General features: G+C 40.4%; 1 pseudogene; it reads right to left on the reverse strand.

Moving 5' to 3' along the window:
* Window positions 1-13,977: 13,977 nt before the first annotated feature.
* On the reverse strand, window positions 13,978-15,920 carry LOC142239868 (uncharacterized; annotated as a pseudogene).

Here is a 15,920-nt window from a genome sequence, read left to right on the forward strand (position 1 = left end):
AAACAAGTTTTACACATTGTTATTATTTTAAAATATAGTTAATTCAATATTCATTTCGATTTATTTCGATAGAAGTTTTTCGTCTTTTGTTTTATTTATTTTAAGTTGCACTTAATTTTATACTTTTTAACACTGCAAAATTCAACTGCTTACACAGAAAAAAATTTCCGTAGTTAAAATAACGCTAAATTTAACTTATTTTTATTGGAAAAAATTTATTTGCTTGTAATAAATTAAATGTTTGCTGCCAAAATATGCTTTTGACACCCCTGTTATTTTCATTAGAGGTGCGTACCAGCATACGAAATTGAACCCTACCGAAAATTTCGTTAGCATAAATAGCAATGCATTTCTTATGGGAATGAAATTTTTCGCTAGAGGTGCATACTGGCCTTTAATGAAATCTTACTTTTTTTAAGTATGTCTCAAAAAATTTATGAACTAAACGTGAGTATAAAGTTCATTGACCGTACACATAAGTTCAATATGAACTAAAGCAAAAGAAGATTTTCGTACGATTTCCAAAAATAGTAAGAATGAACTACTGTATGGTTAAAATGGTCATGATTTGGCGCCAATGATTTTCTTCTTTACTTTTAGTTAATTTTTTCTTCTATGAGATGATATAATTTCGTGAACTGCAGTTAAAAAGTACAACAGGGCATTAAAATTTCCTGCTTTTAACAACGCTTTGTGGAAATCTCAAAATGTGGAGTAAAATTTAGTTCAATTTTCGTGCGCGGTAGTTCATTCTTCCCATAAAACAGTTCACATTTTTTTCGGTGTACGTGCTCTCTCTTTTGAAGCCGTTCTTAAATATTAAAGAAGGAATGGAACAAAAACAAATTTAAATTTTAAAACCTTGTTTGCATCAGAGAGTATTAGGTTAGGTTAGGTTAAAGTGGCAGCCCGATTAAGATTCAGGCTCACTTAGACTATTCAGTCCATTGTGATACCACATTAACTAAAAGTACCTATTACATATGGGCACTTCTAGTTTTAACCGCTGAACCTTCTTGATTATTTTTCTTTGTTGAACCAACCAGATTGTTCCAAAAACATTAGCAGACTGCTTAAGTTAACGTTTTCCAGATACGCCAGTAATCTGAAGCTATATGCTCCTAAAAGTTGCTTGCGCTTTACACAAAATGCAGGACACTCACACAAGAGGTGTTTAATTGATTCTTTTTCCTCCGCATCATGACAGCTCATACAATAGTCATTATACTTCGCGCCAATAGTTTTTGCAAAATCTCCTATCAGGCAGCGACCCGTTATAGCAGATATCAGGAGTGATATCTGACGTCTCGAGAACATTAGCATATCTAGTGTGCGGTTTAAGTTGAAATGGGGCCATATTTGCTTGGTGTCGTTACAACCCTTGCAATTCTCCCATCGAACATTTGCCATCATAACAGCCTTCTCACGCAGCATGAGCTTGCAGGTAGCTAGGGGCATACCAACAAATTCTAGTTCCCCTGGAATATGTAAGGTAGTCCCTAGCCTTGCCAACTCATCGGCTTCGCAGTTCCCCGGTATGTTCCTATGGCCAGGCACCCATATTAGGTGAATATTGTGCTGCTCAGCCATCTCATTGAGAGATTTGCGGCAGTCGATGGCCGTTTTCGAGTTGAGGAACACAGAGTCCAAGGATTTTATTGCAGGTTGACTGTCTGAGTATATATTAATGCCCACATTTTTTGGAACATTACTTCTCAGCCAATTCTCTTATTGCTAAAATTTCAGCCTGAAAAACACTACAGTGATTAGGTAATCTTTTTGCTATTTGAAGTTCCAGATCATTAGAATATACTCCGAAACCCACTTGTCCATCCAATTTGGAGCCATCAGTGTAGAAATCTATATATTCTTTATTCCCCGGGGTCTGTGTGCACCACGCCTCACTGTTGGGGATTAGAGTCTCAAACTTTTTGTCGAAAAGTGGACTCGCCAAAGTGTAATCCACTACGTTAGGCACATCTGACATTGTTTTGAGGACAGAACTGTGACCGTAACCTTTTTCCGACCACAGCGATAGTTCGCGCAACCGCACAGCCGTTGTTGCAGCTGACTGTTTGGCCAAAATGTCTAAAGGCAATAGATGCAGCATGACATTAAGGGAATTTGTTCCTGTCTTGCTGAATGCGCCTGAAATACACAAACACGCCATACGCTGAACTTTATCTAAACCAGTCGGTTTCTGAAGTGCCGGCCACCAGACTACAACACCATATAGCATTATAGGTCTAACCACTGCCGTGTATAGCCAATGCACAATTTTTGGTTTTAGTCCCCACTTTTTTCCTATTGCCTTTTTGCACGAGTACAAAGCTACAGTTGCCTTTCTCGCCCTTTCTTCAATATTAAGCTTAAAGTTCAGCTTCCTGTCCAAAATAACGTCAAGGTATTTTGCACAATCACCAAAGGGAATTTCAATACCCCCTAAGGAAATAGGCCTAACCGTGGGAGTTTTGCGATCTTTGCAGTACATGACTAATTCTGTCTTTGCAGGATTTACCCCAAGACCATTGTCTTTCGCCCATTGTTCAGTCATCCGGAGGGCCCTCTGAATAATATCTCTGATTGTGGATGGGAATTTTCCCCTGACTGCCAGAGCTACATCATCTGCGTATGCCACCACTTTTATCCTTTCTTTTTCTAGAGTAACCAAAAGGCTATTTATAGCATCATTCCAAAGAAGGGGTGATAGAACTCCTCCTTGGGGAGTGCCTCTGTTCACATACTTTTGTATGTTTGCTTGTCCTAGTGTGGCTGAAATACGTCTCTTCATTAGCAGTTCATCTAACAGCCTGAGTATACATGGATCAACATTCAGAGTTGTCAGTCCATTTAATATCAAGCTCGGATGGACATTATTGAACGCCCCTTCGATGTCTAGAAACGCCACGATTGTGTATTCTTTGACAGATAGTGAGCTTTCAATAAAGCTGACTAGTTCATGTAGTGCGGTCTCAGTAGACCTGCCCTTCGAGTATGCATGCTGTCGTTTCGAGAACAAACTTGAATCGATGCTAGTTCTAAGATAAATATCTATCATCCTCTCCAGAGTCTTAAGTAGGAATGAGGATAAGCTGATTGGTCGGAAATCCTTCGCCCTCGAGTAAGAGGCTTTTCCCGCTTTAGGTATGAAACGACTTTTGTTTCCCTCCACTTTCCTGGGATATATGATAAGTTGATACATCCTTTATATATCACCGACAACCAGGGGATAATTTTGTCAGTTACAGCTTGTAACTCCGCCGGAGTAATTCCATCAGGTCCAGGGGATTTGAATGGTCCAAAGCTATTTAGCGCCCATCTTATTCTAGTTTCCGATACAATTTCCTCGACAGGAAACGACCGCTGAGCAACTGTGGCACCGCCAGTACATGGTTCAACCGTCTGATTTCCAGGAAAATGTGTGTCCAATAGTACCTCCAGCGTCTCCTCACTGGACGTTGTCCAATTGCCCTCCGATGTTTTAATGAAACCTGGAGCGGAGTTTGTGGATGCTAGAACCTTCCGTAGTCTGGAAGCCTCGAACGTATTCTCAATACTGCTGCAGTAAGCATTCCAAAAGTTATGCTGAGCCTTTCTCAGTTCTCGCTTGTATCCTCTCAGATTCTTCTTGTAAGCGTCCCAGTCGTCAGGGGCTCTGGTGGACTTTGCCTTGTTAAAGAGCTTCCTGCAGGATTTCCTCATATTACTTAATTCCGTAGACCACCATGGTGGTCGATGTTTCCCCCTTGGCTTTCCTCTAGGACATGCAGCTTTCAGTGAGATGTTGAAGGCCTTAGTAATCCGCTCCACTGCGTGTTCGATATCTTGCACATTTCTCATATTTGTCTCTGTTATTTCCGGTATCATCATATTGAACGATTCCCTATACCTATTCCAGTCAGCTTTCCTAACATTTGGCGGAAATATGGTCTTGGTGGTATGAACATCAAATTTGAAACTGATGTAGCGATGATCTGAGAAGCTGTGTTCACTTAAAACATGCCACTCAGATATCATTTCATTCAGTTCTTGCGAGGCCAAGGTGATGTCCAAAACCTCTTGCCTGTTTTTAGTGACAAAGGTTGGGACATCTCCCTTGTTGCAAACTACCAGATTAGTACACAAAATAAACTCTATTAGCGACTCTCCCCTTGCATTAGTATCACTACTTCCCCATATACTATGATGTGCATTCGTATCGCATCCCATAATGAGTTTCGTCTTTGTTTTTTTTTTTTTTTTATTTTTATTCAACCGTCGAACTGAACGGACGTGTTTTCTAATAGCGGAGTATTTCATCGTAATAAGTACTTATTACGAATTTCACGTGTGGTGGAAATAATAAACCACCATGCAGCGAAATTCAAAGTCATCCACTGGGTTGCTAACTTCAGGGCCCAGTGGACGGGTAACGACTGAAGTTATAAATTTGGGCAGCGACCAAGAGTCAGGCCCAATTAGTCGACCTGTAGACGGGTCGACTGGCAGTGACACTTTGGCAAGTCGAACCTTTTCTAAGGTGACGACATCAAAAGGAGGCAATCCCTCTCGAAAGAGATTCAAGGAACGAAGAAATGCTTTGTTTATCCTAAAGAAATTAGGATCAGTCGACCCAAGCACGTTGTCGGCTAAGCAAAGCGATTCCTTAAAATGGGCTCAAGGAATTCTTGAAGCTGGAAAAAGGGAACGATCACCGGATGAGCTGCCATCTTCTATACGGGATCAAAGATCGTTTGCCTCAGTTGCAAAAGACAGCCTTGTGATGGCTATTATTAATAAAGGAGCATTGGACGGTATGATTCCAAGGCAAAAATGGGGGGAAATTGAGAACGCGATGTCTGGTGTCTACTCAGAGGTGCGAAAAAAGTTTCCCGGACCAAGTCCTCGACGGCAAGATGCTGGATGGTATCAAGGACGATATAAGTTAATAGCTTTTGCAGACCAGAGGTCTATGGATTGCTTTAAAGCTGCATTGATGCTAATTGGTGAAGTTTGGGAAGGAGCCGCTTTGGAGTTAGTCGATAAAAAAGACATACCGGCTAAACCTAGAGCACATGCATGGATACCGGCAAACCCTCCTGATCCTGAGTCAATACTAGAGAGACTAAAAGAATGTAACCCAGATCTTCCAACCGCCGATTGGAAGGTTGGTCGTTTGGATGAGGTGGATGGACCAAGACGACATGCGGTGTTTATATTAAACATAGAGTCGCTGCCACATCTAGCCCAGACCCAAGGACGCGTAAGTTATGGCTTTCATGATATCCATATGAAGGTATACAAAAGCGATCAGCCAAAGGATACCGAAACGGACAAGCCTCCGGTAGAGTCAGCAGTGAAAAAATCTCCTAGCGAAGCCGAAGGAGACATAAAACCTACAGACTATGGCGAAAATCATATGCGGGAAGTTTCTACAGGCTCAAACCTCACCAAAGCAGAACCGCGGATTGTTGCGAGAGTCACCGAGATCTGTGAAGAGGAAGCCCTTGATGACTCAATTGAAGCGGCTGATGTGACGGTGGTTGAAAATTTGGATGGTTCTACGGTTCCTCCAGATAAATCTTCACCATTGTAAGGCCGCTTGTGCTGCCTTAAAAGTTCTCCTGATGAAAGGAGACATAGATATAGTTCTTATTCAAGAACCATACATATATAAGAACAAGATCTGTGAATTAAGCACTCCGGGTTTCAAACTTTTGCATAATACCGGTATCGATATAAATCGAGCATGTATAATTGCTAAAAACGAACTAAACTTGTTTCTGCTTCCTTCATTGAGCAATGCAGACACTGTCGTAGCCAGTCTAGAGATATCCACATGCAAATATTGGGTATCTTCGGTCTACATGGGACATGATAGGGATATGCCACCCTGTGCCGTTAAGACCTTAGTTGAGGAGTCACTAAAAACAAAGATAAAACTCATTATGGGATGTAGTGCATTAGTAGTGATACTAATGCAAGGGGAGAGTCGCTAATAGAGTTTATTTTGCGTACTAACCTGGTAGTTTGCAATAAGGGAGATGCACCAACCTTCGTCACCAGGAACAGACAAGAGGTTTTGGACGTAACGTTGACCTCTCCGGAACTGAATGATAAGATATCTGAGTGGCAAGTTTTGAGGGAACATAGCTTCTCAGATCATCGCTACATCAGTTTCAGATTGGCTGTTCGTACTTCAAAGACCATATTTCCGCCAAATGTTAGGAAAGCTGATTGGAATAGGTATAGGGAATCGTTCAATTTGATGATACCGGAAGTGCCGGAGACAAATATGGGCACTGTGCAAGATATCGAACACGCAGTGGAGCGGATTACTAAGGCCTTCAACATTTCACTGAAAGCTGCATGCCCTAGAGGAAAGCCAAGGGGAAAAAATCGGCCGCCATGGTGGACTACGGAGTTAAGTAATATGAGGAAATCCTGCAGGAAGCTCTTTAACAAAGCAAAGTCCACAAGAGCTCCGGAGGATTGGGACACTTACAAGATGAATCTGAGAGAATATAAACGAGAACTGAGAAGGTCTCAACAAAACTCTTGGGATGATTACTGTAGCAGTATTGAGAATACGTCAGAGGCTTCCAGACTACGGAAGGTACTAGCATCCACTAACACCGCTCCAGGTTTCATTAAAACATCGGAGGGAAATTGGACAACGTCCAGTGAGGAGACGTTCGAGGTACTTTTGGACACACACTTCCCTGGAAATCAGACGGTTGAACCATGTTCCGGCGGTGTAACAGAGGCTCAGCGATCATTTCCTATCGAGGAAATTGTGTCGGAATCTAGAATAAAATGGGCTTTAAATAGCTTTGGACCATTCAAATCCCCCGGACCTGATGGAATTACTCCGGCGGAGTTACAGGCAGTGGCTGGAAGAATTATCCCCTGGTTGACGGTGATATATAAACAATGTGTAAACTTAGCATATATTCCAGAAAAGTGGAGGGAAACAAAAGTCGTCTTCATACCTAAAGCAGGAAAAGCTTCTCACTCGAGTGCGAAGGATTTCCGACCAATCAGCTTATCCTCATTCCTACTTAAGACCCTGGAGAGGATGATAGACATGTATCTTAGAACTACCGTGGATTCAGGTTTGCTCTCGAAACGACAGCATGCATACTCGAAGGGCAGGTCTACTGAGACCGCATTGCATGAACTGGTCAGCTTTATTGAAAGCTCACTATCTGTCAAAGAATACACAATCGTGGCGTTTCTAGACATCGAAGGGGCGTTCAATAATATCCATCCGAGCTCGATATTAAATGGACTGACAACTCTGAATGTTGATCCAGGCATTCTTAGGCTGTTAGACGAACTTCTAATGAAGAGACGTATTTCAGCCACACTAGGGCAAGCAAACATACAAAGGTATGTGAACAGAGGCACTCCCCAAGGAGGAGTTCTATCACCTCTTCTTTGGAATGTTGCTATAAACAACCTTCTGGTTTCTCTAGAAAAAGAAAGGATAAAAGTGGTGGCATACGCAGATGATGTGGCGCTAGCAGTCAGGGGAAAATTCCCATCCACAATCAGAGATATTATACAGAGAGCTCTCCGGATGACTGAGAAATGGGCGAAAGATAATGGTCTTGGTGTAAATCCAGCAAAGACAGAAATAGTCATGTACTGCAAAGATCGCAAAACTCCCACGGTTAGGCCCATTTCCTTAGGGGGTACTGAAATTCCCTTTGGTGAGTGTGCAAAATACCTTGGCGTTATTTTGGACAGGAAGCTGAATTTTAGGCTTAATATTGAAGAGAGGGCGAGAAAAGCCATGGTAGCTTTGTACTCGTGCAAAAAGGCAATAGGGAAAAAGTGGGGACTAAGACCAAAAATTGTGCATTGGCTATACACGGCAGTGGTTAGACCTATAATGCTATATGGTGTTGTAGTCTGGTGGCCGGCACTTCAGAAACCGACTTCTTTAGATAAAGTTCAGCGTATGGCGAGCTTATGTATCTCAGGCGCATTTAGTAAGACAGGAACAGACTCCCTTAATGTCATGCTACATCTATTGCCTTTAGACATTTTGGCCAAACAGTCAGCTGCAACAACGGCTGTGCGGTTGCGCGAGCTATCGCTATGGTCGGAAAAAATGTACGGTCATAGTTCGGTCCTCAAAGTAATGCCAGATGTGCCTAACGTAGTGGATTACACCCTGGCAAAACCACTTTTCGACAAAAAGTTTGAAACTCTAATTCCCAACAGTGAGGCGTGGTGTACACAGACCCCGGGGAATAAAAGATATATAGATTTCTATACTGATGGCTCCAAATTGAATGGACAAGTGGGATTCGGAGTATATTCTAAAGATCTGGAAATTCGAATAGCGAAAAGATTACCTAATCACTGTAGTGTTTTTCAGGCTGAAATATTGGCAATAAGAGAGGTGGTGAATTGGCTGAGAAGTAATGTTCCAAAAAATGTGGGCATTAATATATACTCAGACAGTCAACCTGCAATAAAATCCTTGGACTCTGTGTTCCTTAACTCAAAAACGGCCATCGATTGCCGCAAATCTCTCAATGAGATGGCTGAGCAGTACAATATTCACCTAATATGGGTGCCTGGTCATAGGAACATACCGGGGAACTGTGAAGCAGATGTGTTAGCAAGGCTAGGAACTACCTTACATATTCCAGGGGAACTAGAATCTGTTGGTATGCCTCTGGCCACCTGCAAGCTCTTACTGCGTGAGAAGGCTGTTATGATGGCCAATATTCGATGGGAAAATTGCAAGGGTTGTAACGACACCAAGCAAATATGGCCCCATTTAAACTTAAACCGCACACTAGATATGCTAGTGTTCTCAAGGCGTCAGATAGCACTCCTAATATCTGCTATAACGGGTCGCTGCCTGATAGGCGAATTTGCAAAAACTATAGGTGCGAAGTATAATGACTATTGTATAAGCTGTCATGACGTGGAGGAAAAGGAATCAATTAAACACCTCTTGTGTGAGTGTCCTGCTTTTTGTGTAAAGGTGTGTACTATGTTCCTTTTTCGAGTTGAAAACCACTTTATTTTCGCGATTACTTTTCCTTAAATAATCAATATTATAAATTAAAACAAACTTATTCCTGTAAAGTCTTGCCGAAATCTAGAGGAACAAGAAACTGTGCATAAATTGAGTTAATTTATCTGATTTATATTGAACTGTTTTAATAAAGTAACCGCGAAAATTTCAATGCGAAAAGCGAACATAGTACTTACCTTAAGGCGTAAGCGAATTTTAGGAGCATATAGCTTTAGATTACTGGCTGACCTGGAAAACGTTAACTTAAGCAGTTTGTTAATGTTTTTGGAGCAATCTGGTTGGTTCCACAAAAGTTAATAATAGAGAAGGTTCAGTGGTTAAGACTAGAAGTGCCCATATGTAATAGGTACTTTTAGTTAAATGTGGTATCACAATGGACTGAATAGTCTAAGTGAGCCTGAAATTTAATCGGGCTGCCACTTTAACCTAACCTAACCTTGTTTTCCGTGACTCCTCCACTAAGGTCTTAACGGCATATGGAGGCATCTCCCTGTCATGTCCCATGTAGACCGAAGATACCCAATATTTGCATTTGGCTATTTCTAAACTGGCAACGACAGTGTCTGTATTGCACAGAGAGTATTAAGAAAACAAGAGAACGAAACTGTCAAGCGAAACTGCGACAGTAGGTGGCAGTCATGCAGTTTTTGTCGGCGCTTCTCTCAAATATCATACAGTTTGCGTCGGCGTCACCCAGTTCAATTCTCTGCCGGCCTTATGAAACGTAAGAAAAATAGGATTTAGAACCTACTTTGTAGTAACAAATGTTCTTTTATATAAATCTTTTCATTCTATTGAATTTTTTGGCAGACAATTGAAATTATAACTGCCGATGCCTTAGTAAAGAATTTTATGCAAGTTATTGTGAAATTCTTACCAGCAATATGTCCGACGAGAAAATTGTAAGAATTTTGGCTGAGCAGCAAAAAGCCATGAATGCACAAACACAGTTGCTCGAGAAACTCGCGGAACTAATCAAGGGGAAGGAGTCATACACTACCACAGCAGTTTCTCAAACAAATTCAGGCACATCAAAGGGGGCTAATCACAGCATTCGATATCGAATTCATAATCGTATCGAAAAAATTTTCGATACGATTAAAAGTCTGGATCACGGCATTCGATCGAAATTTGATGCAATTTCTCTAACATTGCCAACAGCATAAAACGAAGCAGAACAAAATGAAATGACAAAATTAAGTTAGCGGCATAAAATAGAATGTAGAAAAACAAATGTTTTTGAAGATTTCAAAGTAAAAAAGTAAATTGTATTTCATTATATCTTATGGACCCATATCTCTTTTTACATTCCTCCGAATTCCTTCCTAATTGGAGGGTGAGATGAATATAAAATTCGGCTACAAATAAGGAATAAAAGTGCACATTGGGTTTGAAATGTTGTGCACTGTTAGAAAGTCGCCTTTAACAGGCTCAATGGACGATTTCGGCTGACGAAGGAGGCGTTCAAATGGAAAATGTAATGTCAACGTCAATTCTATCGCTTTACAATTGTATGCCGTCTTATAACTTTTGCCAGTGGAAGACTTAAAAATTATTAAAAATATGTTCATTACATGTAAATTTACTACAAATTAGCAACAATTCGAACTAAAACTAATATATTTACTATTCCTATATGGCGAAAACAATGCAAAAAACAAGTGACAAATGTTTTACGATTGCAATTTACCAATCGAAAAAATTGTCGATCAAATAAGTCGATATCGACTCCCGTGATCCGAAAAATTTAGATTTCGATCAAAAGTTCTCGATATCGAATGCCGTGATTAGCCCCCTGCACCTATGGAGTCATTGGCACACTCAATGACAGATTTCGTCTATGAACCTGAAAGTGGTCTCACATTCCAGACATGGTACAACTGCTTCGAACATGTGTTCGAAAGGGAAGCAAGTTCTTTGGAAGACCATGAGAAAGTGGTTATTCTCTGGAGAAAAATGTCAAATCTTGTCCACGAACGCTTCACCTACTACGTTCTGCCAAAGAAACCGATAGTAGGCAAGTCGCGTGAACTTACAGTGCGAACTTTCTAAAATGAACGAATTTCAACTGAATCAATGCAAGTGTCTTATTTTCGTACTTGGTCTCAAGTCTAGTAAAGACAATGAAATCCGGATACGTCTTCTCAAAATGCTCGATGAAGAAACCGACTGCATGAATTTTGACAAATTGGTAATCTATTCTGTTACAAAAACACAAGTTAGAATTCAATTACTGCCCGATGCTAAAGAAATTTTCGTTCCAAAGAAACCAGTCCCATACGCGGCAAGAGTAGAAATCTAAAATGAATTGGAAAGACTTGGGAAAGCCAACATAATTACACCAGTGGACACGTTACCAACCCCTGAGGAAATACCCATACAGCAACAATTTTTAGTCATCTTGACCTCTCAGACGCCTACCTTCAAGTGGAAGTGGACGACGATAGTAAAGAGCTTCTTACTATCAACACCCACAAGGGTCTGTATAGATTCAACCTCTTGACGCCCGGCATCAAATCGGCTGCAGGGGCATTTCACAGGATAATGGACCAACTTTGCAACGGCATGTATGGAGCAAAAGCATATATAGACGACATTATCCTTGCCAGTAAGTCAATTTCTGATCATATTACTAATTTGAATTTGCTTTTACAGAGAATTCAAGAATTTGGTTTCAAGCTCAAAACTGAAAAAATGTAAATTTTTCGGAAACAAAATAACGTACCTCGAACAAGTCATCAGCAAAGAGGGCATTCGACATGATCCGAACAAAATCAATGCCGTTCGAAACCTAAAGGCACCTCAAAATATATCCGAAGTTCGCAGCCTTCCGGGTTCTATCAACTATTACGGAAAAATTTTCAGCAACATGAGAAATTTATGCAAGCCTCTAGATGGCCTACTAAAAAAAGATACACCATTTCAATGGACCCCAAATTGTCAAGAACCGATACATGTCGCGGCAGACGCTTCTACAGCCAAATAGAAATGGAGGGCCCAGCGTTAATCTTCGCATTGCAAAAATTCCACAAAATGTTATTCGAACGCAGCACAGTGGTTCCAAATCAATAGTCCTGCAACTTTTGAACGGATAAAGATATCAACATAATTGGTGTTTTCCTCTAAGTTTGCAAATTTGTGGGTCCCTTGTGGTCCACGGGCTGACTGACCTGTAGGCGTTTAAAGTTGGTCACCTCGAGGATATGAAATTTTGTATTAGCTCCGCAATTTTGTTTTTTGTTGATATCTTTATCCGTTCAAAAGTTGCAGAATTATTTCCAAAAGAAGCGATTTGGAACCACTGTATACACCGCAAACTGACTACAACGTTGGGCACTAATTCTACTTACATATGATTTTGATATCACATACACCAACATCAAGGATTCAGGATCACGAGAAACCACCACTCGAGAAGAATATACAACACGAATTGAACGAGAGCATATCGACTCTTACAATATCATATGAAATGAAGTCAATACTACCAAAAAAGACAACGTTTTGCAACAAGTCATCAAATACATGCAAAATGGTTGGCCCTAAAACAGTAAGACAATAAATCCCGTCGTTCTTCCTTTCTTCAATCGTAAGGAATCACTCTCAATGGTAGCACGGAGCTATGTGTATTGACCGAAGACAGATTGAGGAATGTATTCGTAAGTGCCAAAATTGTCAAAAGGCGTCAAAAAGTCCGGTTAAGACCAAACTTTGTTCGTGGCCAGTCACATCTCATCCGCTTAAGAGGATACACATCGATTATGCTGGACGTGTAAAAGGCAAATATTACTTAGTTTATATTGATTCGTACTCAAAATATCCAGTAATATATGATACACAAACAATGACTGCCATCGCAACAATAAAACTAGCCACCGGGAGCCACCGTGGTGCAATGGTTAGCATGCCCGCCTTGCATACACAAGGTCGTGGGTTCGATTCCTGCTACGACCGAACACCAAAAAGTTTTTCAGCGGTGGATTATCCCACCTCAGTAATGCTGGTGACATTTCTGAGGGTTTCAAAGCTTCTCTAAGTGGTTTCACTGCAATGTGGAACGCCGTTCGAACTCGGCTATAAAAAGGAGGTCCCTTGTCATTGAGCTTAACATGGAATCGGGCAGCACTCAGTGATAAGAGAGAAGTTCACCACTGTGGTATCACAATGGACTGAATAGTCTAAGTGAGCCTGATACATCGGGCTGCCACATAACCTAACCTAACCTAACAATAAAACTACATACCGAGCTTTGTTTGGTAACCCAGAACAAATCTTCTCAGACAATGGCACTCAGATTTGTTCTGAGCAATTCCAAACATGGTGCACGGAAAGAGCAATCTTACACACAAGAACAGTGCGATTCCACCCAAGCTCCAACGGGCAAGCTGAACGATTCGTCGACACGCTTAAGGGAGCATTAAAAAAGATGGAAGGGGAAGAGAATACCACTTCAAACATTTTTGAAAGTATATCATTCCACTTGTCGCTTTTTGTCGCCGTTAAATTTACCAGCGACGAGTTTAGTGATACATTTTTTAAAGAAGTTTTTTACCCCTTATTAATCGGACAATTGAAAAATAATTTTAAAAGATGGAAATTGGTAAGAGGTAAAGTGACTAATCTTCAACAATTACAAAAAATGATTAAGAAACTAAGCCATCAGATGAGCTTGACTGACTCCAATGATTTAAAACCGGTTGGAATAAACTGTTTGTGGCTCAGTGCATTTGGATTTTATAGACAAATTTTAACAAATGGTAGAAAAGGTGTAACTAGCATTAAAAAATTTATATTGTTTAAGTATTTATTCCAGCTTCCACTCTATGCGGAACTCTTGTTCTATCAAGGAGTCCTGAGCTGACCACGATCACAAATCTGTTGCGATATTTATGCTAAACTATCAAACTCGGCGAACTCCGTTCCTCAATCAGAATCAATCATTCATTGTAGATTTGATCGGTTATATGGATGACTTCGTATTTGTTCCATAACTGAATTGGTTGTGAAGGAAAACATGTGGTGATGATAATTGCGAAAAGTGTTCGTATTTCGTACGCATTAGATGAAATAACTGAATCCGTAAGTGTTCAATTCCAATGAGAATCGTTCTCCAGCAAACCCAATAGTTGACACGCTTCTCGATATATTTGGCATTGGTGGCTATGCCCAGGTTTCAAATGTGCGAATGCTTTTGGTCCACGTACATTTACCAACATCAATCGCAAATAAAAACATTCATCATTTCTAGGATGAAAAGTATACATGCGACCTAGTGCATCAGTGGAAAACACCTACGGCCAATCTGGAACTGGGGTTCCTTGTTTGCGTCGTTGGAATTTCTTCGTTGATTGATTGAAAGTGTAATACTTGGGCATTTCAACGTACATCGGCGTCTCTGCGAATGGATCTGCTTCACACATTGCAAAGAATTTATTGCAGTATTCCCTAATTTATTAATCATAGTTACAAGGGCACTAGGTTCTTCAGCTAGCAAAACTATATCGTTAGCATACAGTAAAACGCTAATATTAATGTCTTCTATATACAGTTTTTCTCCAAGTGACTCGCCTAGATCATTGATATAGAGAGAAAACAATAGAGGCGATAGAAGACAACCTTGCTTTACACCTGTCTTAGTTTCAAAATACCTAGATAGCTCTTTTCCAGTCTCTATCATTTTTACATATTTTAGTGAAATTCCCATTGGGTGTAGTTTAAAAATTACCAGATTTCGAGGTATTTTGTCGAATGCAGCTCGAAAGTCTACAAAGAAAGGCATAGATTTTCTTCCTTTTATTCCTGATAAACATATTCCTACTATGACATCAAACAAGCTTCGAAGGTGAGCAATAACTTTGATAGCGTACCAATTTGATATAAATTACAGTTGATCATGGTAATCGCGTCTGCAACAATAAAGAAATATGGTAAAGAAGGCACAATTCTAAGCGAAGCGTTTAAATATCTTGTGAATGGGTGACCTAACTGGGAATTAGCGCCTTATTTCAGTAGAAGATTTCCATGAACGATTAATAAAGGTATGTCGTGTCTACACACTGACATTAATCGAATAATCATCACGCAAAAGTTGTGAGATCATATTTTAAGCCTTCTACACGATGGACATTGGGGAACAGATGGAACAGCTAGCTAGGCAGAATATATGGTGGCCAAATATAGACCAGGACATAGTAAATTTACCCTCATCGTTTTACATATGTAAGAAAACTAACCCGTTTCAAAAGGGATAAAGTTGAAAGCGACTACAGCTTGGAAACGTATTCATATTGACTTTGCAGGCCCATATTCGACTCCACACAAGGCGGGTCAGTTACTTCTAACCATGCTCAAGGTTAGGTTAGGTTAGGTTAGGTTAAAGTGGCAGCCCGATTAAGATTCAGGCTCACTTAGACTATTCAGTCCATTGTGATACCACATTAACTAAAAGTACCTATTACATATGGGCACTTCTAGTTTTAACCGCTGAACCTTCTTGATTATTTTTCTTTGTTGAACCAACCAGATTGTTCCAAAAATATTAGCAGACTGCTTAAGTTAACGTTTTCCAGATCCGCCAGTAATCTGAAGCTATATGCTCCTAAAAGTTGCTTGCGCTTTACACAAAATGCAGGACACTCACACAAGAGGTGTTTAATTGATTCTTTTTCCTCCGCATCATGACAGCTCATACAATAGTCATTATACTTCGCGCCAATAGTTTTTGTAAAATCTCCTATCAGGCAGCGACCCGTTATAGCAGATATCAGGAGTGATACCTGACGTCTCGAGAACATTAGCATATCTAGTGTGCGGTTTAAGTTGAAATGGGGCCATATTTGCTTGGTGTCGTTACAACCCTTGCAATTCTCCCATCGAACAT

The sequence above is a fragment of the Haematobia irritans genome, chromosome 5, assembly GCF_050003625.1.
Source record: "Haematobia irritans isolate KBUSLIRL chromosome 5, ASM5000362v1, whole genome shotgun sequence".
Taxonomy (NCBI): Eukaryota; Metazoa; Arthropoda; class Insecta; order Diptera; family Muscidae; genus Haematobia; species Haematobia irritans.